Source organism: Apteryx rowi, unplaced genomic scaffold, assembly GCF_003343035.1.
Source record: "Apteryx rowi isolate R43461 unplaced genomic scaffold, aptRow1 scaffold_57, whole genome shotgun sequence".
In the NCBI taxonomy this organism is placed as follows: Eukaryota; Metazoa; Chordata; class Aves; order Apterygiformes; family Apterygidae; genus Apteryx; species Apteryx rowi.
This window is the reverse complement of record NW_020450838.1, coordinates 1,376,961-1,403,329: the sequence shown is the minus strand read 5'-3', so window position 1 is coordinate 1,403,329 and position 26,369 is coordinate 1,376,961. Positions and strand designations below refer to the sequence as shown.

The window sequence follows — 26,369 nt, the reverse complement described above, 5'->3', positions numbered from 1 at the left end:
CAAACGTGTTTTTGAAAGCGCTCGACGTGCCTCCCGGCGCCCGTGGCGACGCACGGGTGCTCTGAGCCGCCGGCGGCAGCCGGGCAAGAGAGAAGAACCGCTGCTGCTGGATAAGCTGCCGCCCCGTGACGCGCGGAAAAAGCATCCGCCGTGTTTTGGTGACATTTAACATTTGCAAGATAAGAGCCTCAGCCATTTATTCGCCGAATCCCCAGGTAGAACGGCCTTGCTGGCACCGCTGCGCGTGTGTGTGCACCTCCATAGAGAGACGGGATTTTTTGCTTTATTCTGTAAACTGATCCAGTCATTGATGTTGACAGTGTGTTACAGTTATGTGAAAACAGTGTAATTGTGTGATGGCTCATCTGTGCTGTCACTGCCAATTGTGGTGGCAGTGGGTGTTCTCACAATTCAAGTCTCATGAAAGTAACAGCACGGATCCAYTGAGATGAGCATTACACAATACATAATTATGCACCTGTTCTTCGTAATTTCTCAGTTCTTCCTTAACACTAATTAAGTAACCGTATCACTACATCCTGTAATAGAGTAATGCATTTTTTGCAGTACAGCTTGTATGAAATAGTTAATACATAATTTATATGTATAGCATTTTTAAACTTACTTCCCTTTTAAAACTTTCCCTGGGAAGTTGAGGACTGGTAATGGTTACAAAATAATTGCAATGCAGCTATGTATTCTGTTTGAAACCAACTCCAGGATAAGCCTCAAACTAGGCATAGTCTGGAAGCTGCTAAGCAAACTGCCCCATGTGCTGCTACATCTCATTTGCCCTTCTTTTTTCATCCCCATCTCTTCTCAAGACTCACTCCAAAAAAAAACCATTAAACAGTCAACAGAAAGACTCTAGCTGATTTGTTGTTATAGCATCTTTTTATGGTATTGTCTTCATTTATACGTGAATAGTAAATTTAACTCTATTTCCCTAATAGGATATCTTTCAATTTAGTAAATTAAATTTTAGATAATGATGTACGCTAGCCTGGGTGTCCAGAGCAGAGCACAGTGCACGTCTGTAATTCTGTGATGGGGCAGTACCGGCCCATCACGGAGTTTCTTAAATTTACTATAGGGTGAGTGGCTTGGTTATCTAAGCCTCAGCAATAAAATGCCAACACCAAATGCCACAACTACAGATATAGTTTACAGAAGAGTCAGCTCAACCTTTCTTCCTCCTGAGACTTGCAAATTAGATACTAAGCAGTGAACAGTAAGTAGCATGAGACCTCATAAACTAAGGCTTTTTTCCACTCTCAGTCAACATCTAAGGACCTCGGGGGTAGTACTTTTMTTTTAAAGAAAAGACTGTTTGCCCTAAAATCTTAGAGCATTTTCCTACTATTTTGCAGCTTTATCTCCTCCCCCCCCCCCTCAAAGCTGGCACTACTTTTAGCTGGTCGTGTGCATGCATGCATTGCGCAGAGACCAAAGATCAAAGGTGCCTACAGAAGTCCGGTAATATTTGCTGGACCAGCCAGCTCCGGATGCTTTAATTCTGCTGCACAGCACGACCTCCCAAAAATTTCCGGCAGCAGCAAGGGTGCTGCTCAGATCCTTTAGTAAGGGGCTCGTGACGCACAGCAGAACAGCTCAGAGGCTTTGAAAAGACAGAAGCGACGGGGGGAAAGTCAGGGCACCGCACGTGGTGCCACCTGTGCCAAGCACTCGCTTTGCGACCCCAGATCCCCCGCCGGGCTCAGCAGCCGGCGGACGCGCTCTCGGCCGGCGCCTCGGGGCGTCGCTTTAGCCGCCGGCGCGGAGGCAGCGCGGCGCGATCCGCCTCTCGCGGAGGCGCCGCTCGGCTCCGCTCGGCCCCGCTCGGCTCCGCTTCTCCCGGGCCCCGGCGGAGCCCGCTGCCACCGCCAGGTGCCGCCGGCGGCTCCCGCTGCAGCGCGGCGCCGCCCGCGGGCAGGCTCCGGCCGCGGCTTTTCCGTGATCCCGGTGAGGCAAAGACGGTTCGCGGAGCCGCAGCGAGCGTGGCACTGTGCCGCCCCCGGAGCCGCCTGCTCCGTCTGCGTTTGCACGGAGAAAACCGGTCTGGTCGCGACCGAGCGCGCTGCGGAGAGGCGCCGGCACCGGGGGAGCTCTGGAGGCAGACCTTGACTCTGGCCTCGTCGCCCGGGGGCGAGGCGAGGCGAGGCGACAGCCCGTTTGGTCTCCGGCCACGACTGCACAGTAGCAGCAGTGTCGTTAGAAAAGTAACCTCGCCGTAGCTGGCCAGGCGGTTGCACCCAGAGCGCGAGGGAAGGGGACAGTGCCCGTGTCAGTGGCAACAATTTAAAACGCGGCTTAAACTGAGAGCTGGGAACGTATGTTCAGCCAAGCACTTGAGCAGCCAGCTACACGCTCGTGCTTTGCTGTAGCGCTGCAAGGAGGGAAGCCGGCTTGCCCTGAGGAAAACGGTCAAAACACAGGCAGCGACACGCTCTTTACARCTTGATGCTGATGCGAGTGCCTGACCCAAGTGGAGCCCAAACTGCCCTTCTAGATGAAGCCGTGTTTTCTCAAAAGGGAAGAATGCATTTCTAAATGCAATATCAGCAAATATTCAAAAGCACCAGCGATACAGCACTAGCAATAGTAAGCATTATCTTGAATATTTCAATTTAGATCTCAAACTAAATGGCCATTGACCATAAAATATTTAGGTACCAGGCTTTTTTTCTTGAATTTAAAATAGGCTGCTAAATAGTCACAGTTGTGGTTTCCGGGCTCAGGCTGGTGGCGACAGTAACATTTTAATTTATACTAAAGAGAAGGCAAAGTTAAATCCATGACACAAAGTAAGAGTCAGATGACCTGAAAGCAAGAGAATACAAATGAGCTCCCTGGGGAGAATAGTCTGTGATGGAACAAATGGAATAATACAGAGAGATGACTTGACACCATCACAGCCATAACTATATTTCACTTCTTTGGAAAGAATGAAATGAGCTTAAATTGGGACAATGGCTTTATTTTTAGAAAACTACATCTGAAGGCTCTGCTGCTTATGGACAAATGATATACAGTTGGTCTCCCCCCCCCCCTTCCCCCAAAGTCAGGTACTGTTAATTACCAATTTTCATATGTCTCTTGACGTGATAAGGTGAGCAAATGTCAACATAGTTAACAGAGGCAGGCCTGAGTATTCCTGCTGAGTCTCACAAAGGCAGAAAAAGACTCATGACACATAAAGGTTGAGATAACTACATGATATACCAGGAGGGAGGGAATGTTACCCGGCGACACTTGTCACCGCACAGTGAGCATCCACGTTGCTCAAAGTTATGCAGCACCCAGCAGCCACCTATTTGCTGGCAAATAAAAGGAACGGTGAAAAACTATTTTTTAACAATACCAGTAAGGGGGTTGATACTACATCAGAAGCTCCTTTTTCCCTTCCTCTAAGCTCTGAGCCCGGAGGCCGTGTTTATTGGAAATGACTTCTGTCTTGAGACTGGAAGTGTAGAAAGTGTAAAACCTACCACTGAGCACTGCTATTCTGTTCCAAGATATATTGTTGGAGGGACTAAAAACTCCCGTGGTAACTACCAGGGGGATTTTCTGTCCGGGGAGTATGGAAGCCTTTAAAATCGGACTTAAGCTTTTATTTAAAGAGATGTTGGGTACATTGGAGGTCTCACTGGGTGCCCTTTACAGGAACCAGATTTGAATGAAAAGTGAATTCCACCGCTTGGACTCAGGGCTGTTCCCAGCTTTGCCACCAACTTCGCACCCCACCTTAGGCACCTCAGCTGGAAGATGAGCTCAGCACTCATTGGGGAGCTCCCATTACAACCTTTGCAGTATCTTGTCCTGGTCTTATATTCTTTTATACAGCTAAGTTAAAAAGCTTTGGAGGAACATGCTTGTACAACACATTGTTGTGTCCAGTGAGCTGTGCTTTATTGAAAAATCTGGGCCTAAATATGAGCAAGTTTTGAACCCGTTAGTTTTCCTTCCTTCACCTGTTTATATGATGAGCAATGTCTTGGTAATGCAACTTGCAGTGTTTGGTTTTGAAAATGCAATGGGAATGTGAACATACTGGTAATCTCCCTTTTAGCGGATTGTAATTCTCCTGTAGTTATTTGGAACTCATGACCTAGAAAGCCATTCTGAGGGCTTAAATTCATAGCGCTCAGTTAATACTATGTCCTTCCATACCTGCATGCTTTTAATGAACTTAACTAAAAACCCTACTGTACCTACTCAGTGTGTGATATGTAAATGCTTATAATTCAAATCAAAACCAATTGACTTTCAAATCTCACCCACTTTGGCTGCAGGGCTGTTCAAATTAAAAGGTCAGGAGAAAATTTTTACCATTTTAAACAGGAAACTTTTTTTAGCCTTCTCATTCAAAGCATGAACTGTATTTAAAAATATAATTTTACCTTTAGGCAGAAGCCAAATAGTTTAGATTTCAATTCTCCATTTGGCAGCTTTTCAGAGAGGTATTGAAAATAAGGGTTTAGAATAGAAACCGTGTTATAGCTTCACCTATAATGGTTGTGACCAAGTGACCAAGTCTTTCCTGTCCTAAGAAATAGGCCTGCTGGAACTGATGAAGACAGATCTGTTATCCTGGGGAAAACTTGGCTTCAAATTCTTACACAGGGTAGGTAGAACTTCACAGCCTGAGACATTTCTCAACAGTAAACCTGAAATGTAACCCTAACCCCAACAGCTCTGCCTGCTACTCTAGGAGAACGTAGCTTAGACCTGCACGTTGTAGCTCCGTTCCCTCGTGAATGGAAATGCACCCTCTTGTGACTTGGCAATACAACAGAAGGCCCCGCATCAGGGAGACCTCCACGTAAAGTATAAAGAGGTGGAGGTCTCTTGCAGAGAGCCCTCTCTGTCCTCTTCACTGCCTGATTCACTGAGACAAGGTGACCTCTTCCCTCCCACCCAAAGAGGAGGGTGGTGGAAGCTGCTCCGTGATGAAAGGGAATCTTGGGCCTAGGCTGAGCTGGTAATATGTGAAATATGAATATTCATTGCTATTTTATCACTGGTAAACCTAAACACCAGGAAGAAGTTGGACTGGACTTACCATAGTGTGTGGCCTGTTTTTGTTTAAAAAAATGTCAGAGGAGACAGCTACTTTTTTGCTTATGGTACCTCAGCAAAAAGATTGTGGCGTACCACAACCACTACATTAACTGAAAGCTAAGAATACCATAGCATTATCCTGTACACCACACTGCTTCCTAACTGAGAGTGTCTGCTTCCCTTCACAGGCACAGCTAAAGATGTCAATAAAGAAAAATGATTGCTGCAGAGTGGGTTGGTGCAGGAAGAGAGAGGCTTTCTGCTTTGCATTTCAAGCAATTAAAAACCCTGCGACATCTTCTGCAAAACGTCATGTCCTTCCTTCAGCCTGGATACCACAACATATAGCAGCTACATCTCAAACAGAAGGCACAGCAACAGGGCAAGCCAAGAGCTTTGTAGTGAATTCGGAAGGCAGGCAGTGCAGCAGTGAAAAAATGGGCCATTGGATCGGGCAGGGTCAGGTGTTGAGCTTCAGCAGTATGATGTTATAGTGCTTCTACTCAGAGAATTCTACCCGCTATACTATACATACCTAACTGTATATATTACTGATATCTGTTTCATATTTATTTTCCATACAAAGTTGTCCGTCAGAAGTACCTTTACAAGATAAGTACACATTTAGATATGCATATCAAAATGCATTACATATATTTCTAACTAGCATATCATATACTGCATAGTATATTGTATAATCAGTCTAGTCAAAAGGCCAAAAGTATTCCATGAACTCTGGACAATGATTATTACGAATTATATTCCTGCCAGATAATCTGAAATTATCATCTGCTGACTAACTCCATATGTTATCCTACTACTATGCCATATGGCCCTGGATCATGAGACCCAATGCATCCGCATCAGATGACACTGAATTGGAGGAATGGTTGATACACTGGAGGGCAGAGTTGCCATTCAGAAAGGCCTCAACAAACTGGAGGAATCTCATGAAGTTCAGCAAAGACAAATGTGAAGTCCTGCATCCGGGCCAGAAGTACCCCATGTGAGAGGACAGACTGGGGGCTGAGTAAGCGACCCTACAGCTGGCATTTTGGACCTGCAAAATGAGAGATACTGACAAACCGGAGAGGTTCCAGAAAGGGCCACTAAGACAGGGGGCTGGAGGACATGATGTACAAGAAGAGGATGGGGCTATTCGGTGTGTTTAGCCTGGAGATGAGAAGGCTAAGAAGGAATATAATTGCAGTCTTCCACTACCTTAAAGGAAGATTATGGAGAAGACTTTTCTCAGAGATGCACAGCAAAAGGACAAGAGGCAATAATCATAAGCAGCAATGAGGGAAATAATGATTAGGAAATAAGGAAGAAAATTCATCCCAGTGGGCTTGGAGCATCACTGGGGCAGAGGCCCAAAGGGACTGTTCAGTCTCCGCCCTTGGAGATTTTCAAAATTTGACAAGGCCCTTTAATTTTGATTTTGAAGCTAGTCCTGCTTTGAGCAGGAAGTTGGACTACAGACCTCTAGATGTCCCTTCTAGCCTAAATTTTTCTGTGAGTCTACAATGTAAGACCCAGTTCTGTAGCATATTAAGCACTGCAACCCTTCCATCAGTCAAAGATGCTTGAAGCTCTGTCAGGGGTCAGAGTGCCTCACAGAATTGGCCTATTAGAGCAGTGACATATCTAAATCTCAGCTATGATTTCATTTGGTGGGTAACCAGATTCCAGTCAGATTCCAGATCAATTATTTGATTGCATAGAAGACCCTCCATTGCTGACTCACTCTTCCATCCCAAATGCCTATTGTAAGGTAGTTTTACCATTTTATTCACATTGTAATAATAGACCGAGATATACAAGGTTTGATTCTCCTCTCCCTTTCCTCAAAAATGCAAGATTCAACAGCAATAAAGAAGAAGAAAAGAGAGAAAAACTGTTTTTTTCCTGAACAATGAATGGAACTGCTACATTTCAGGTAAATATTATCACTGATTTATGATACAATCATTTCTACAGTTAGCAGGCCAAATCTCACTAATAATTCCATCCTCGTCAAAACAGATAGGGTTGCTCATACAAGTAAAGGCTTGCAGGCATGCAAATTAATTTGCAATAAGATGGTTAAAGTTCTAAATCATGTATTAAATTGCTTTTATTGTATAACTTTAACTTCATTTTCCAAGCTAGTCACATGCAACAGAGATGCAGTAACATAGGTATTCCAGCTGTAGGAGTGATTAGCTGTCGGTGCCTTCTAAAACTGGATTTTTAAGTTAGATCATTGGAAAGATCAGTCATTTATGCCCTGGAAGTCACGGGATCAGAGARGTGGAATATTGGCAGAAGATTAGGTTTATTTTTGTATATGTSCTTGAAATATTTAGATAGGCATTATAAGCCCTGATCCAGCACAACAAAAAAGGCATGAGCAAGCCCATCTCAGGTTTTCAAGGAACATAAATATTGATTTATCCTTGAACAGTGGCCCAAAGAGCCATTAAAGTTCAAGGGATGGCAGTGATACTCAAGTACTTGCTTAAAGTTAGGCATGAGCTCAAATGTACTGATGACCTGGGGTGTATTTACTTGAATATCCCCATGCAACAAACAGGGAGCTATCACCAGGTTTGTTTATATTGCAGGCATTTCTGTATCTTCTCCTGTCTGCTTGGAAACACGCTGCAGTCAGTTTTGATTTTGTCCACAGAAGAAAATGAGCATTCCACATATGAATTCTGTGCCTGGGCCTGATTAAAACAGAGGAGTTAGCCACTGGTTTCTATAGGGTCACTGTGGTCTATAAACATGTTCTGTCAGTCTCATGAATAAATATATTTGGTGCTTTAAAAGACTTGAACTGAAATGTAACAACCCCTAGACAATCTGGTTGAGACCAATACATAAGCAACCGGACTGAGATACCAGTACTTTTTCCTCCTTCAGGAGCTTTATCCTTTTCTATTTGTAAGTTTAACTGTTAATGCTCATCATGGTTATAGGCTCTGACTCAAGAATTCTCATTAATCACTCCCTAAGAACACTACATCAGGAAAGCAAGCATATCGGATGCTAAGCTGAAGCAGCAGCACTCACTTCAGACTGTCATTTGCTCCTGATATAACAAGGGAAAAGATTGTGCAGCCTAAGTACCAATGATTTTTCAATGCATGATTCAAAACAAGCTTCAGGGACTGGTGCCACATTGGTATAAGTGAGGGCACTGATAGTTCACAAGGTTCATGAGGATCAGCACTGGAACACTTGTCCTGGACCTCGCTCCATGTCTTGCATTATACCCGCTTAGAACTATTCAAAGGTGTTTAGTTGATGAGCCTGGTTACTGTGCTAAAAATCCGGATTCAGTTTCCAAAGTCTGGGGGTGTTTGAAAGCTAGGTTTGAATGATCCCATTTTATAATAAAGCCAGCAGTGAAGTGCACCTTGATTTTATAAAAGTTCATGTTCACTTGGATCCAGATTTTCCTCTGCAATCCAGCCCTAATTCTTGCTGAGAATAGCAGGAGAAAAACAGGCAAAATCTTTTCATGGGCATTCAAGCAGTTAGCACAGAGCTCCCAGGCAGTCAATTTTGCTGACTCAGCAAACACAGCAGTTCTCAGACTATAATCTGCTAAAACTGCTGCTGTCACAGTGGTGAAGCACCTGTCAGTCTCAAAGCTGTGATCTCTTGCTGTGGAACTYGGGTCAAGATTCATTTAAGATTTCTGGATGCTTTTTTTTTCTTTTTTTTTGACCAGTTTGACTCCAAAATAGGCATACTTGTTTGATGTCTTTCTGTGTCAGGTGTCTGTGATGTAAATCCAGCTATGAGCAAACTTTCAGCCAATGCTGAAAGCAAGAGGGTAACAAACAAGTGGGAGGAAAGAACCAACATGCAGAGTGACCTGGAGAGAGAATTAAATGTCTGCACGCAACAGAAAAAGAGTCAGCAATAACAAAAGTAAAGCTCCAGCACTTCTGGCAGGCAAATGCTGAGCACAGCTGCAGAATGATGGGGTGCGGCAAAGCAGATGCCCACCTCCTGTTGAAATGAGCTTGGTTTCACATCGCTTCCCAGAGTCTTGGTAATTTTGGTCAACGTTTTTTTTTTCCTGGTAGCTGCAGTACACATTGGAAAAATAGTGAGAAACCGATTGGGACACTGGAAAGAAAACCAGACTCCATGAAAGGACTGAGGCACAGCTTGCAGCAGGACAATATTTAAGAACCACTGAGTCCACCCATTACTGCTTATAGTTGCCTTGTGGTTTCAGCGGGGGGTAGTATTCTTCACATACCATGTTCAAATTGTTCAATAGTGGGTCACGCAGCACCTGCTGCTTTGCAGCCTAGAAATGTCTGCATTTCAGTGGTGGGCAAATGGATCCCACAGAACGGGTAGTTCCTGAAGTGCTTAGGCATTTTGCTGGGTAAAAAGGAGCTGAAAGTATATAAGGAAACATGTTTCTATTTTATTACCTTTTACACAGACGTCTGCTTTATGGGAAAGGCATGATACAACTACTGCAACCTTTTCTTTAAGGCTCATCCAGAAATCCCTTGAGATCACCAGTGATAGTCTATGTACTTTGAGGAACCACATTTTGCCACTCCAACTGTGAATGGCATAAGGCTAGCTGGTACGAATGGCAGCTTTCTTTCCATATTCACAGACTGTAATTCTTGTATGCATTTTGCCTGAATTAATATGTCAGTTGTCATGAGAGTCCATTCCCTGCTTAGTGTTTTCCGTGCTGATACGCTGGCACATCCAGAGGCGATTTTTCACATGTTGTCAGAAATGTTCTGATGCTGGATGGGGTTCATAAGTACACGAGACTACCTAAGCATTGGAGGATTGCTGTCTCTTATGCATGCAGGAAGAAAAAAAGGAGGACAGAGGGGAGAGAGAACAAAAGGCTATGTACCAGACAAAAGAGCAGGAAACCTGAATTAATTTGTGGAAGTAATAACACTTTTGTCAGTTATTCCTACTTCCTGAAGGATGGAGCCTCACTGATTGAAAGATGCTAAGGTCAGGTATGCTTTCATCCGTCAGCAGCTAAGTTGCTGTAGCCCTTGTAAAATCTAAGATCACATGACCTTCACACACACTGTTGCTTTTTGCGGCTGCTCTCAGCCTAGAATATAGGAGTTGTCATAAATTATCAATCTGGCAATCTATTCAGATCAGTGTCCTGTCTTTAACAGCAGCTTAAGAGGGCAGTACGATAATCTGATACGTATACTTTTGCTCTGCTTTAAATCTCAAACTGACCTCCTAAGAGACTCACTTCTTCCCTGGAGCACAAACTTTAAAATATCTCTGAAATTTGCCGTAAATTATGCCAAATCTGGACAGTCTTCCTATAACCTGACTGACTGAACCCTCTCGAATCTTCTCAAGTCCTCGGTCTCAGTACTTTCCTGCAACAATATGTTCCACAGCTTATGTATGTGCTTGATAAAAAATGCTTATTTTTATCAGATGCTTGCTTTTATCGCAGGCCGTGATATTTAATTTCAGTTCTTGTCCAGTCACCGCAGTGCCGGCTGACCCACGGTGAGGGCCTGGCCCGGCCCAGCCCCATGGCGCTGCCTGGCCGTCGCAGGGCTCCGTCTGACCCCGCTCACGCTCACCGGGCCTGGTTTGGACCCCAACCGCCCGTCCCGTCCCCGTCCCCATCCCCATCCCYGTCCCCAYGGAGGTGCCCCATGCCCGGGGCTGCCCCGGCTCCCTGCTGCCCACGGGGCAGTGGGACGGGCCCTGGCGTCCCCCGCGGCTCCCCGTCCCCTCGGGAGCAGCCGGCCCCCTCGCACCCRCACCTCATGAACCAGGAGCGCGCAGCTGGCTCTTTCCATCCCTTCCCCCAGTCTGTGTTTTTTGAAATCCACACAGAAAAACCAGGCGGCAGAGCAGCCCCGCCATGGCAGCAGGCCGCGGCCCTGCCCGCGCCCCGCTCGCCGCCGCCGCCCGGGGAAGCGTGCGTGGGGCCCGGCTCCAGATCTCTCTGAAGTCAAGCAGAAAAGGGACGTGGGTTTTGCTGCCAGAGGTCTCGAGTGAGGGCACAACACATCTCTTCCCCAAAGGCTTTTACAACGCAAAAAGGTAAAAAAAAAAAAAAAAAAAAAAGGTTTATTCTCCTCAGGGAGCAGGGTGCCGAGATGAGACGATTTTCACGCGCAGCGAACCCAGCTCCTCAGTCCTGCGCAGGAACCGCAGCTTCGGTGGCAGTTATCTAACTAAACGTGTTTGCTCCAGTCCAACGCAGTATATTGTGCTGTATGTGGATGTTGCCAGCTTATCGTATCTGTTTCGAAATCAGGTTTTGTTCTGTTTTTATCTAACAGTGAGAAAAATGCATCTGTGAGCTACGGATTTATACCAGACACAGATTTGGGCCAACAGACTTGAATACATTAATTCAATTTATCTTTATCTTTGGTGTCTTATCTTCAACAATATTTTAAATTTACAATTTTTTTAAATCTTTGCAGTGTTTCAGTTGCTTGTAAATACACATAAATACACATAATATGTCCTGCTTTTGTTTGTTTGTTGATTTTCTTTCTCAGGAAAATAGATCAATAATTAATCCGTCAGGAAGAGATGGACTGCCATTGCAATTATGCCATATCTAACCTCTGGCCTTCTCTATGTCTTTACAGTGTTTTAGGGAAAGAGAACATGAAAACATGTGAAGCATGTAATAAATTCTTCCTTGGAATGAAGAATATTAAGGCTACTTCCATCCTTCCCAAGAGGTAAGGTCTGGTTTGGTTTGGTTTGGTTTGGTTGATATGGCGCTGTTGTCAAGTACCTTTGGGTCATTTTGAAAGGAGAATAACAAAACAATGTTGATTGCATGATAATTAAATGTGGCTGCCTACAACCACCAGTGAGAGTCAAGATCAAAAGTGTCAGCAGCAGAAGCACAAGCTCCTGCCACCCACACTGAAGGAGGGAAGCCTTCACCTAGAAAGGAGTAGCAGGCGGTTACGGTCTCTGCAGCCAGCCACAAAAAGGAAACATTCGGGACACTGCAGTTATGCCGTGCATCGTAACCTCTGTGGTTACGTGCAGAGTAAATGTAGATTGATCATTATTAACATCCAGTTGTTCTGAAGAATCAGTTAAGTACCTCACACGATGGAAAATAAGCTCATAAGAAGATGACGACATCTGAAAATGGGACGTCTAGGTCTCTTTTTCCCTTAAGTAGGTCCCTCTTCTATTATTTCCTATATTGTCTCATTGAGGATGCTTGGTTAGAGCTGCTTGGAAAATGGGCAGTTAGGAAGACTTTTTTACATAGAATAGTCTGAAATGGCAGTGAAAAAGAACAGTATTTTGGTTCCTAAACATAGCTGCACTGCCTCCTGGGAACTGTAGTGCAGGTGTTGCAAACCAGTATTCTTCATTGTAGTTTGGTTTCCCTGTTAAAAATAAGTATATCGGCATGCCCTCCTCTTTCACTCTATTCGTACAGGGAAGTGGTGCATCATGGCAGTCACGTGGCCACAGTGCGCCCTGGGAGATACCGTCTGTCTTGGAAATACAGCCTAAAAAGAGGAGCATAAGACAATGAAAGTACATGTATGAAAGACGTCAGTAAATGTTACAAAACTGTAATAGTTAGGGTTATGATCACTATTTACTTCTGCTTTTTTCTGCAGAAAACAAGTACTATCAACCAGAAATATTTTTAATTAAAATAGTTTTGTCAAAAACTCAGTTCTCCATCAAAAAAAGCAGACTAGAACTGTACATTTTCTACCAGATTTACTGCTGATAAATGGAGCAGGCACTGCTTCTGCCTGCTCTTTCCCAGTCCCCTGTGGATCAGATTAAATGGAAGGAGCTGCTCCCTCTAATTCTCATACATAAATTGCAATGCCGAGATGCAGTTATGATTGTGAAATGATGCACTATAGCAGAGAGTGCTTCCCCAAAAGCTTATCGGAAAAGACTTTCTTAGAGAGAAAGGAAACAATTGTTTTCTTAGAAAAGTCCAGAAGAGAAAACAATCTTCTCTAGATTCTGGCACAATAGGTTAAGTATCATTTAGCATGCATACAGAAAAAGACATGTCTGACTGCTTTCTCAACTTACAAATCCATGCTTAAATAGATACTCTGAAGGAAGTGGGGTTTCGGGGGAGATTGTTGCTTCTGGAGAATGCAGAGGAACCAGTGTATTGTGTCAGCTGCACAGGAAACTGGCATAATACTGAAAATAAAGCAAAGAAAATGAATCAGACCTTCTGGAAGCAGCAATGTGATGGGAGAAAAGAAGAGTAATACAGAAATTAGAATGCTAGCCTGTAGCTTTACAGGCTTCAGCATCCTGATATGCCACAAACTTCCTGCATAAGTCTCGTAAACCTAGATCTTCAAAGGAATCTAATACCTACTGATGCTGATTTTGTTCAAAGTTAGGCAGCCAAAGCACTTTTAAAATTTGGACCTTCGACTCAGCACCTCAGTCCCATACTGAAAAAATAACACCATCAAAACTCATGTACTGGGTTCTGAGAAGCTCCAATCATTTCAATTGGAAAATATGATAAAAACAGATTGCTCAAAGCAACGGGGTAGCCCTTTGATTTAGAGCAGATCACAGACTAATGCTGATTCTATTTGAAGGAGTTCTAGTCCAAAAACTGGTCTGGGAAAATGTATTCAAAATTAATATATAATTTTTAAGTGCCAAAATCGACAACAAATTCATCCGGCCAAGAGGTCAGATATTAAATATAACATTTACTGGCATTTCATTATTTTAGAACAAATACAAAATCTTACTATTTACAGTAATAAAAGGATTTACTTGTTTTTTAGCAATTTCCCTTTTCAAGTGGTATATTAACAGAAAAGAAATGCTTTCAAATAGCACTGGGCCCCAAATTCCAACATGTAATAATCTTTTTTATAACTTTAGATTAATATGACATTTCTGGATTGTGAGCTCCTTGCATCAGTGTTAAATTTGATGGGATAAGTGGGCCTGGAAAGTCAAAAGTGTGTTCACGATCAGTACGAAGAAGTTAAATAGGGTTCAGGATTTTAAATGCAGAAATTTCAACCTATTTAATGTCATAGCAACAAGGTCTGTGATCTTGGCCAACTAGGTAAAACTCTTACTGAAGAAAAGCTAAAAAGAGAAAGATAGAAAAGAAACAGACGGGAAAGAAAAAAGATCCAGAAGGAAAAGAGTGACAACAGGAACTCAGTGCTTGTTCAGGTTTTAGCCAAAGCTGGCAAAAGTTATCTAGGATCTGGTTATYTAGGTCTTTCTCTCCATGCCTGAAGATAATGTAGGAGGAGCCATAAAAGATGGCTCACTCCTTTTAGTACATTTGCTTTCATGACCATCTTGATTCCTCTTCAGTCTTTTTTTATAAACGGCCCTTCTAAACAGTGAAATAGCTGATCCATCTATTATTTTAACAGCAAACAGATGTGAGGTTAATCTAGCACATTCTTTTCTAGTTTTGTTTCCTTTCTTACTGCACGTGATTTTAGTTGTACAATTAGGCTTTTTTGTTTGGATTAATCTAGGCCTTTTTGCTGCCTTTTATAAACAAATCATTACCTTGGGCAACTTGGCATATAGGCCATCAGGAATAGCAACAATCATCTTTTCCATCTATGTTTGTATAGCAGCTAACATAATAGAGCCATGCTCCATGATGGTGTCTCTGCAGAGCTATGACAATGTAAATAATTAATAATAACAGTTGTTTAACACTCGAATGGAACACCCTTGTTTGTAAACAAAGAACATTTATTTCCTTTGCACTGCTTACCACATAAAACATAAAATGACTCCAAGGAAAGGAAGCTGTTTTCCTTATGCACTCTGGGGGAAGCACAGGAACTCGGCAACTCCAATCAACAGTGAAAGGTCAAATGGATTTTAAAATTGTCTCAGTTTGAACACATTATGTTATTAGTAACATAAGTGAAGAAATCTGACTCTTAAGTTAACAAATTCATCTGTCAGGATGCCATTATAAAGCAAATAGGCCTTGTAGTAGTATTGTCTAGTAAATTCATGTGTAGCTACTATGATAAGAGAAAAACAATAAACAGCTTTACAAAGGATAAACTTTAAAGGCTGTTTTATTACAATATAGAAATACTAATGTATAATTACAATAGCCAAACCATATCACAGGTCAGCTGTGCCTTTTCCATACATGTTTTGACAAAGAAACATAAGTTGAAATTACAGAAAATTAACATATTTTGCTCAGTCTCATTATGCAATCTTGCTTACACTTGAAGATGTATTATAGTATTTAAGTATTAAGATAACATATAACAACAGATTTTGATTCAAGTTCTGGTTTTGTAATTCCAGCAGATCTGAGAGTCATAGCTTCCCTTTGCATCAGTCCCTTGTCCCTCTTGTGGTATCGATGGCTGAGTGTTTTGATTTATGTAATCTGAATATATCCATGTTCCTTATGAAGAAATTATATCTATATGCCAATAAGAGAAAAGGTCCTTGACCTTAAATTCTTACTCTAAATAGACAATGTTAAAACAAAGCCATTCCCACTTAAAAGTTTCACATTTATGAATACACAGCCAATCAGATATTAACATGACAGTACAGACCCAAGAGATTTGTGGTAAAAAAGAATCTGTAGATCACACATAGTTGAATATTTCTGCTTCTGTCTTTTCTGACCATCTCAAGACTGAACCAAGAAAAAATGGCAAATAGATATTCTTATATTTAAATTGTAATACACTAGCAAGAAGGTGTTCTAATCAGATCAGAATGCCATCATGCTAGATGCTCTCTAATAAAAAGAGGATTCCCCTTCCAAAGAGTCTACAGCAGAATACAAGAGCTTACAGCTCTTCTTTTGTAGTGAAAGGTACTGTACTGGGAAGTTTATTAGTAGAACATAGGTATGTTGATAGGTACAGGTAGGTATAAATGATAATTCATTTAGACAAATTAACTGAATCCAGGCTTGCTCACCTTCCCCTCAGAGCAGGCTTTAAGCATAAACAATTCATGAGAATACTTGGGGTCCCTTTACTTCTAGGGGCCCTGCACACCTGGTCTATGAAATCCTTACCTACACAGAGTAGCTGCAGGCCAGCTACTCCCCGTTATTCATGGCACATATTAGGCACGTAGCCTTCTTCCACGGAGTGGCGAGTGCCTCAGATAAACTGCGGGCAAAGTGAGATAAAAGCCTGCACGTGGGAACTCACAGTGGAGCAGATCTTGTTCCTGAGGGAGGCAGAAGCTTGTGGCCCCTTGGCCTGTTGCGGGTATTTTCACGGTGCTGGCATTGGTGTGTGCAGCCAAAGCCTTAGGCAGGGTCTGGAAATTTTGCAACAGGGGGTTAAAAATGGGGCATCTGGTTATCTTTTTTCAGTATAGCGTTAAGAGTCCCTTTCTGAATAACGCTGAGGACCTTGCACTTTCTGTCTGTCCCCAATAACATCTCAGACATGTGGCCTGTCATTGTTTCCCGCGCCAGCTGCCCAGGTGTATTGCTTTTATAAACTTAGAGAGCCCTGGTGCACTTCAGATCTGCAGCATTTTTCACTGTCAGCCTGTATTTCTCAGGTCACATTTGCTGCATTGGCTTGTACTTTTAGTGCTACCATTTGCTGCCTGTCATTGAAAAGCGCCTTCAGCAGGTGCTCTGTTTTTCTGCTTTATAACCGACAGAAGGAAAAAAAGTCACCATTTCGGCTATGTTCCTACTGTGGTGCAYGTGGGGAAATGAGCTTGAGGTGACCCTGTCAGCCTCGGCTAAACCTCATTCTATTGCTTTTTACTAGTTCAGCTGGACAATGCCTTATTAGTGTCTCAGTGCTGTCCCGATCTTATATTTCACAGACTCCACTGTCTGCACTGATCTAGTTTCAGTGGCTTTTTTATTATCATGCTATCCTTCCTGTTATTTTTATATATATCACTTTTTTTCTGGGTTGCTGCCAAGAAACAACTTGTTTAAAAAATAAACCAAACACAGATCCTGGCTTATGTCACCCTAATAACCTCATTCCGTGGTTTTGTCTCTAGGGTCTACAGCTCACGACATCAAGACACTTCRTAAAATGAAACCGGGTTTGATGGCTCATGGATTTTGCTCCAAAACCCCTGAAATAAACTAACTTCCCACTTACTGCAATTGACTTCAGATCCATCCTATGAGGTATTCTGGAGTCGCTCTATAAGACCTTGTAGATCCTGTGAAAAGAAGAATGCATTAAGTCTTGTCGCATCTTTCAGCAGCAGTTCTCAAAGCACCTTACTAACAAGGAGCACCTTACTAGCTTCCCCATTTTACAGGTCCCTAATCCTTTTTTACATAGGCTTGCCAGAATGCTCCTGAACACTTTCTTATCTTATCTCTGCTCGTTTCCTCCATAACTGTTTTCTTAGATAAACAAGCATTAGGATAGAGCCTTTAATATTTGATCATACTGCATTTTTCCACAATCTCCTTCCTCAATCAGTGCGCAGAATAGGTGGTACTCAGTATCTGTATTTTGATTTAGCCTCCATGCTCAATATATGCCCCTTGCTTCCTTACTGTCTGCTACTCAAACATTGCTTTGATGGAAGTTATATTCTCTGTCATGTGGTGTTTTCTATGTTGCTCTTCACTAAAGAGCCTGAGTGCTTTATGCCCATTGATAAATTTCTCTTTCCAATACATAGTAGGGCAAAAAAGGATGTCATTCCACTTCAGAGACAGGGACTGAAACAAGAGAATATAAGTTTGAGTTCCCTATTCTGAGTGTGCAGTCTGACTGCCTAAAATCTCATATTTCAGTATAGTCAGCTGTACAGAGTGTAAATACTCACTGCACTGCTCCTGTCGAATTCAGTTCCTCTTGTAAGTGCTCAGCATTTCTGCAAATCTGATCAGGGATACCAGGCTGGATACCCAGAAAAGGAGAAATGAACATTTAGGATAATGTGAGAAAAGTTTCTTTAAGCAGTTTGCACAAGAAGGAAAGCCAAATCTCAAAAGCTCTAACTGATCCTTTTCCTTCCCTCCTCCCTTGCTTCTGTTTCCTTCCCATGCTGATTAGGTTGCTTTCTCCTTCAGACTGCGAATGCGGTTGCAGGGAGCTCCAAACAGCTTCCGCAGTCTCAGCTCCAAATGGCCAAGGCTAGCGGGAGCAACRTCCGCAACCAGGCAGCAGCTTGCTGCCTTGCTTTGTGCGAGTGGCACAAGCGTGGCTGTGCTTACACGCAGGGGCTGAGGAGGAGGGGGCTGCTCAGCCATCCTGGGCAGCTGCAAGGCTGCGCTGTAGGAGCTGTCAGAGGTTTTAGCCCTGAGAATCCAGGCACTTGCTACTACATGTGTGCAAACTACAGCTTTGGTTTGTTTTCTTAATCTGAATTTAATTTGGGCAAATAATTGGACATATCTGCACAGGTTCTGGAAAGGGCATGACTCTGTGATGAAGGCTGGATGCCTGCTCCAAAGGAGGAGAGAATTGGAGCTTTTCAAAGAGAAGGTAGTCAGGATTTTTTGAGGCTCCTCAGACACTAAGCCTAATGCTTAGAGATGGTTGAATAAATTTGGAAGAAGTTTCCCAGAATAAGTAAACTTGAAGCAGGTGCCCAGAATAGAAAATTGCAGCTCACGCAGTTTATTTTAGTGAAGAGAAGCATATCTAAAATAATTAGGTTGCATTGGGTACCTTTTAGTAGCTGGTATGGTTACTGGTTCCACTTACAACATGGTAACTTTACAAACTACTAGAAAGTTCTCTGCTTCTAAAGATGCTTCTGCCTATTTTTATTCATGTATAGCTGATGGAGCCAGAATATACAAGAGCCAAGATCAAGAGCAATGAGAAAATCATTGCTGAAGGAACTCAGAATCATAATTATGATGTTTATTTTATCTGTGCCTAAAGGCCAGCCCCACTAAGCAGGTCCCCAAGAAACACCAGAACAGCCAGTCTGGCACAAAGACTTGATGGGCTGAGTAGCAAGAGATGGGACAATGCATATACCACCTACGGAAAGTGAACAAAGTGAGGACAGCAAAGGCCTTATTCATTTAAATCTTTCTTTGGAGGGGTGAGGTGGATATCTTATGTAAGATGTCAGCTAAGTGGAAAGAAAAGTAATTGAGAAATGGCTATTACAGGGAATGATGGCAAGGGGGAGTCCAGGAGAAAAGAGAATAAGAGGATATAAGTGAAGCAGAAGTGAAAATATTGTGTAGGAGTGAGAGGACTGGAGTAGGCAGCAAATGAGGATGGAGCAAAGGTGTTACAGTCCAAAATCCAGACCGTTATCTGCATGTGCAAAGATCCTGGCTTTGGCTATGTCCACCCGGAGTCCTCTGGCTGGCTCTTCTGCTCCGCGTTTTCCCAAGGCCACAGAGAGGTGAGGGGAAGAGAGGCGCCGTCTGGAGATCCCTATCACTTTTCTGGATCCGGGGAACCGTGTTCTTTGGCTGTCCCAGAGCCACACTGCAATGCCAGAGACTCAAGCTRAACCCCAGGAGGAGAGAAACATTTTTTCAGCCTCTGCAACCATCTGTCTGATCAGGCTTTTGGAGAAGGCAGGCATTAGGACACCAGTGAGTGATAATGAAGAGAGAGAAAAGAATTCACCCGGCTGGCAGAGTTCCCGATGAATGTCATTACAATGCTGCAAGGATTTCTTTTTATTATTATGTTACGGTACCTAGAGCTATGGAGAGCTATTGCTAAGTACCTTAATAAATTAATTGTATTTTTAAAAGATGATCTGAAAGAACAGGCAAATCCTACCATGATCCTCCAAAGTAGGAAGGTCAGCCACAGACCCCACCAGAGAGTTTCACAGTTGAGGCTGTTTGTAAATCTCGGTGTTTTACAAATGGCAGCTGAGGAACTTCCTATCGCCAAGCTTATGCATATTTCAAGAGGAGAAAAATAATACTTTATTGACTTACTAATGATTGCAAGAGCCTTGTGACAGAGCTTTAAAACATAAATTTGGTCTCCTAACTCCTGTTTCTGTTCTTGGCCCATGAGACAATCTTGTGCTTATAAGACCCACATTAAAAGATCTTTTCAWTGCTGTATAGATAGGCTTAAAGAGGCAAGACTGCAATTCACCTGTGGTGCTGAGCTCCCGCCATTCCCATCGACTTCCACATGAGCTCAGCTCCATATCAAGGTGAAACCCAGAGGCACACCAACCTCCTCCCTGTAGGGGAAACCTAAATGCATACACCAGCTGGGAGCCRTGACGTTCCCTAAAGAAGTGCTGGCCTGGATGAACAGAGGAACGGGGTCTCAGGGGATGCCATAAAGCTCATCAAAAGGTAAATGTAGTTGCAGTCTCTGTCACTGGCAGTATCGAGGTTGTGCGGCATAAACAACTGGCTTAAAAAACAGGAGCAAATCCATTTCCTTTGCATCTGTGTATGCGACTGGTACCTCCCTCCCTGCACAACCTGTTTGATGGATATTTCACTGTAGTTTCTTTCTCGCTCTCCTCTGTCAATGCTTTAGTGGTGTCCACTACTGCACTCCTCTGACTCTCTTCCCTTGGCACTCCATCCTTTACCCTTTCTGATTTCTTCCTTTTGTCTTCAGTATTTTTTCCTTCTGCCTCCTTTGTTTTCCTGTTGTTTCTCAACTGTTTTCCTTCTTCCGTTACTGACTTTTCTTCCTGACAGCTGGGGCTCGAACCAAAGTCTGCTGAAGTCATTCCATTACCTTCAAAGAGTTTTGGATCAAAACCTTATTCCCTCTTGTTTGTCTGTTTCTTCCACAATCTCTTTTCCCATGCAGCGTTCTTTGTGGTGTTTCCTTACTGAAAGACAGATTATTACAATATGCAGGAAGCAAAGGGGTTTAGAGAGAGAAAATTCTAAGGACCTAGTAAATTCCTTACTGAATTGCTAAATTACTAGTACTACAGAACTGCAGAAAGCCAAGGGATTTGATCATAAGTTGTTTTTTTTAATACCAGCTTCGCCATGAAGCAGCTCTTTTCATATGGCTAAGAGTAGCGGCCCTTGCAAAGAGAAGGTCTTTCAGGAAGAAAATCCCTCTCATTGAAGTTTGCAGTACTGTATGCAGTACCTAGTGACTGCTTAGTCATATGCTTAATTGTGGCTGCTGATTTTGAGCTCAGACAGACAGTCCTTTAATCATACAAATTAATACCAGGAAAACTGAAAAAATGGAGAAAAATATCAAACATATAGACTCGATAATTACTGTGATTACAAATAATCATAGAAACCTCCACAGAATGTCTACCTAATTTAATATATGCCAGGTATATGCCTGCACATGTGTGTGTATACTTATGTATAAAATAAGAAGCAGATATAAAATTAYCTATCTACATACAGAGAGGGAAAAGTACTGAATATGTATATATTGTATATAGTGGATATATTCTCATAGGATAGGTATATGAAAAATATTTTAGTAGGACATTATCTGCAGCAAATACATGCTGATGGTTGACTAAAACCACATTTTTGGATATAATATGGAGACAGATGCTCAGCCACTGTAGATGGATATAGCTCCATTGAAGACTGAGGCCAGCAGGGCAAAAATTGGTTTTACACCAACCAATATTTTGGTAATATATTTATATACCTATCTTTATATTCAGTCCTTCATATGCATGAATATTTTGTGTACCCAGACCAGAGGCATAATCACTCTGTTCACAAGAGGAGCCCCATCTACTTCTCTGTTGCTAGCTGTTAGCATGAGGTACTGCTGAACAGCTTGGCAGAACTGATCTTGATATATGAACTTGTATATTTAAGACAAACATTTTGCCAGCAGAATAGAGACCTATAATGTTCTAAAATAACCAGCTGGGCCCCTGTTACTAGGGCATATAGGCGCCAGCACAATCCARGGGGTGTTACCCAAACCCCACTAATGTACCTATTTCTGTTTTACAGGTGGAGATGTCGGCCCCCCACTAGATCATATGACGTGTAAATCCTCATGCAGGAAACCTGTGGTTGAGCTGTACATGGATTCAGATTCGAATCTTAGCCTTCTTAATTTGCTCGTTGTTCAACCCTTTTGTGATGATGCGTTAAAGGTAAAACAGCCCGCAAATATTTATAAAGATTCTGCAGATGACTAGAAAACTGTCTTGACTGCAACACTTTGGAAACATGCAGTGGTGCTACAGCCACTGCACAACAGCTAGACTCCAATGGTTGTTCTAATCTTGTTTAAACCATTCTCTCAGCAGGTAACTGAAAGACATAAATTATCCACATCCTGCCAGCAAGGTGCCCATACTATAGAAGGTTTTTATGTTACTCAGGAACACATTATACCCAGCTTTGGATATTCAGTGAAAGAAACTACAGTGTTTTTAACAGTAGGGCCACTTAAATGTAAAAGGGCATGCAGACCTCAGACTTAAAGAAAGCAATAAAAACTGTAATGGAAAATTTCTAGGAGGAAATATTTGGAAAATATCTGAACTCAACTTTTAACTGACTCCTGCAGTACCTACTGTTTTTTCCCTCATATATATAAAGAGCATCTGTCTACCTGCGGTCCAAAAGTACTTGGATTCTAGACTGAAGAAAACAACAATAATAAAGTACAAAAGTAAGATACCCATGAAAGTACACAGCATGTGTGTATTTCTTCTTTGTGCTGTGCAAGATCTGTACAAAAAGCTCACAGTCCTTCAAGACCTCAGAAATGTGAAGGGGTAGAATGCAGAAAATGGAAGTACTGAGTTTTATGGCCATGCACAACCATATAACCTTACACAGTATTACAGAGTATTGCGGCTAACAGTGTTCGGACTAAACTCCATCTTGTTTTGCCTTCATGCTATTCCCACTGACTGCATTGAGTGAATCAGGCGAAAACCACAGATATGTAACATCTGTGTAACAGATAACAATCCCCTAGGACTCATGATATATTGCTGTTGTTAACAAAACATTGTAAAAAAGAGTTTATGCAAAAGTATAACACTGGAATGTTTGACCAAAGAAACAATCCTATATGTAACAGCTGCACCTTTCTATCTCTTATTTTGGTGTGCTACCGATCCTCCATGGAATTTGTTAGCTTGTATGCATGGATATGCTCTATCTGCAGCCCCCCGACAGGTGCTGAGGAGTCTGTAGGAGTGGAAAGTTGACTTCAGGCTCTCCTCTCCGACAGACCTCCGTTGGAGAAAAGCAGTGTACAGCTGTGCCTCTTCTCCAAGACCACTCCCATGTGAAGGCCTGCAGGGGCTGGTACTGTCTCTTTTCCTTTTCATCATGTACAGAAGAGCTGTTGGAAAGGTCAGGAGAAGCCAAGGGCTACGATACCATCAATCTGTTGATGACAACCAGCTCATACGTCTCTTTCCAGCTCATTCAATCAGTGCCACGACACAGATGTCACAAAGCTTAGTTCACAAGAGCTAAGCCCACAGATCAAAACCAGTTGGCTGAAGCTGAACTAAAGGAAGAAAGAGACAGTGCTCGAAGGAAGAAGAACTTTATGAACTTAAGACAGTGAGGGAATCATGCTTTCATTTTGGGCAAATGCTATGCAGTTTGGGGGTCCCAGTGTTGACCACATTGCCCTTGGATTGAGTTTGACTTGCAGAGTGTTTGCAACTTTTCCTAGCTGCTCTGCTGTCATTTCTGCAGTACAGGTGACTCATTTTACCTTTGCTGAGAGGCCATTAGAGACTTGTTCAGGTTATAAAGAGAACAAAGAAAAAGCTTTTCAAATAAAGCAGCAACACCCAGGAAATGTGGAGGGTGTAACTCCTTACACACATACTTACTGTCCGTCCAGTTTTGTATTTTATTCTTGGTAAAACAGATGTTTGAATTTAGATAGACAAGTAAGGATTAGCAGTCCCAACACAGACTTTGGAATGATCCTGATCTGAAACTGTTTGGCTTTATAGCCTTGGGCAAATCATATAATCTCTCTACTACTGTTTTCTGATCTATAATCCAGGGGCAGTAATTTGCCTCACAGCAGTGAATTAATGAATGCCTTCCCAGTGTTTTGAGATGCCATATACAAATATTAAATATTTGTATTATGGAGAGGCAAGCAGCATATGATAATAATGTCAAGTAGATACCAGGTAAAACTTAGGATGCTGGATAGTGGCACACTCAGATACCACTGTAATAAGTTCATTAGCAATGCACGACTGGATTGATTAAGTAGTTGCCACTGTGTAAAGTCCTGTGCAGAGCTGATACTTGATATATTATTTTGACCTGAGACAGATGCAATGATCTTGTCTTTTAAATTTTGGCAATGCTTGTCATGTCAATACAAATTATTGGCTGAACTGAAAGAAAGAAGCTGTAGTTATCACATGGATACCCTTTTTATATTGCTTTGTATATAAGAATGGCAGCTTCACAAACTGGATTTTTTGTATAATCTTTCTGAAACACAGTTTGAAATAACTCACCTTTCTTTTCTCTTTCTTCCTTTTTCTCTTTCTTCCTGAGAACATTTCCTCTTACCATTATGATAAAAAAGTTCTCCTGTCACAAAACAACGATGTCCCGGCATTTTATCCTTTCCTACCACAATGGCAGCACATCCTGTATGACGATGACACAGCACAGAAAATCTACCACGTTGAGGTTACTTTTGTATTGTCTAATACCAGTGACTGTGATACGAAGAGTCAGAAAATGTAACAGTTTTCCACAGAAAAGAGTCACAGGGGGATTCAAACAGTCTTTCAGGGCTCGGATATCCTGCTGAGACTAGAGGTAAGGATGAGTCAGGGTAGCTGCCTTTCAGCTCTAGGCTAGGGATCTGCTGTGAACAGCATCCGGAAGAGGTTATCTATTCCTGATAGCTTATTTGAAATGGGCTTCAAGTGGGGACCCTGAGCCTATTTCTAGTCGGCTGATTATTGTAGATTGGAAAGCTGGCACCAGCGATGGCAGTGGCCAGCACAGCGCACCCTTCCAGCAATCCYGGTACAGTCGTTAGGACTGCAGGCACAAAAAAGGGAGTGCAGAGATCAGTAGTACATACCTTAGGGGTGCAGATACTTGAGGCAAAGGATGATTTGTTTTGGGTCTTTCCGTTGTTGAGTGAAAAGATTCCTACCTTTTTCTTTCCTTCCTTAAGTYTCTCTCCAGCTGTGCTTCCTTCCCYGTCCTAAACTCCTCCTGACGGCTCCRGGGCTGTGCCAGTTGGGTAGATTCACTGGCATTTTACAGAGAAGCTAAGTATCACTAACCTCATTTTAAGGCAGGCTAACTGAGGCCTTCTGCAAATGGGAAGTGAGGCGTAAATTGTGAAATGATTTGCTAAAGGTTATCCAGCTGTGACAGCAAAGTGTGCACTGTTCCTGCCGGAAAAGATGCCACAAAAGTGTGAATGTTAATAGTAATAAGTTTCTCTACGTGGGTTTCTGCTTTGCCAGATTACATCTCCACCAGGGGACTTGTTAATGTCAATGGTATTCAGTTTTCATGATCACTGCTTGAAGTGATCAGTCAGCTGTATGGGCCTACAAATTGCTCCCTTGAAGCCAACCTCTTAGTCTAATGCTCAGGCAACAGTCAGCTGTAAGGATCAGACTCTAAAAGATGCCTTTGATTTTCTTTGATCTTTCTGGGCCAAGGAGGAATTGCACATGGCCACTGGGCTGTAGGTAAAGGATCCTTCGGTTTGTGAGAAGCCGACTGTAACGTGACTGACCCGCTCTGACACTCAGATCACTAGCGGGATGCCTCGGATGTCCTTGCTCGACAGAGCTGGCGCCCCGAATGTGCCTAACTTGGGGCACGGGCTCATTTGTTCACCCGGATGCAGCGATCATTCAAATAGCAGGATCATAAGGAACGTTGCACAAACAGACCCTGCTCAGATGCACTGTATTTATCTGCTTTCCGGCATTCTTGCCATCGTGTGAGGACACCCTGGGCTCTGCTTTAGGATTTTAATGATAACCAGCGAGAACAACTTATGAGSAGAACAGGTCCTTGTTTCCAAGCCTTTCTTCCGCTTAACTCTCTCCCCCCTTTCCCTTATTTACCTTTTGCCCCGGATCTAAGACCAGCAGAAGCTTTGAAAGAGCCAGACAGAAGGACAGAGGCATGAAGAACGAGGTTGTCCAGGGTCTGGGGCGAGGCCAAGGCACGAAAGCAATCTTGGTGCTCATCCTAGAGCGGAGGCAAACGGGGCGTTCAGGCAGAGCTAGAACTTTTTTCTTTCTTTTTTTTTTTTGAGCCCTGCTGAAACAAATCGCCTGAAGATTGCTGTTGAATTGCGAGTGCCGGCAGCAGCTTCTCTCCCGCGCCCCGTGCAGGTGCCGCGCTGAGGCGGAGGGGCGGGCGGGGGGCG

The 26,369-nt window shown here is 42.9% G+C and overlaps 1 long non-coding RNA gene across 1 annotated transcript; it reads right to left on the bottom strand.

Annotated features, from left to right (window-relative positions):
• Window positions 1–16,123: 16,123 nt before the first annotated feature.
• LOC112973850 lies at window positions 16,124–26,344 on the bottom strand. Its single transcript, XR_003256081.1, has 4 exons — window positions 24,472–26,344; window positions 17,875–17,948; window positions 17,190–17,253; window positions 16,124–16,374 (listed from the first exon to the last, which is right to left on the bottom strand). It is a non-coding gene; the product is annotated as an uncharacterized LOC112973850 (long non-coding RNA).
• Window positions 26,345–26,369: the final 25 nt, after the last annotated feature.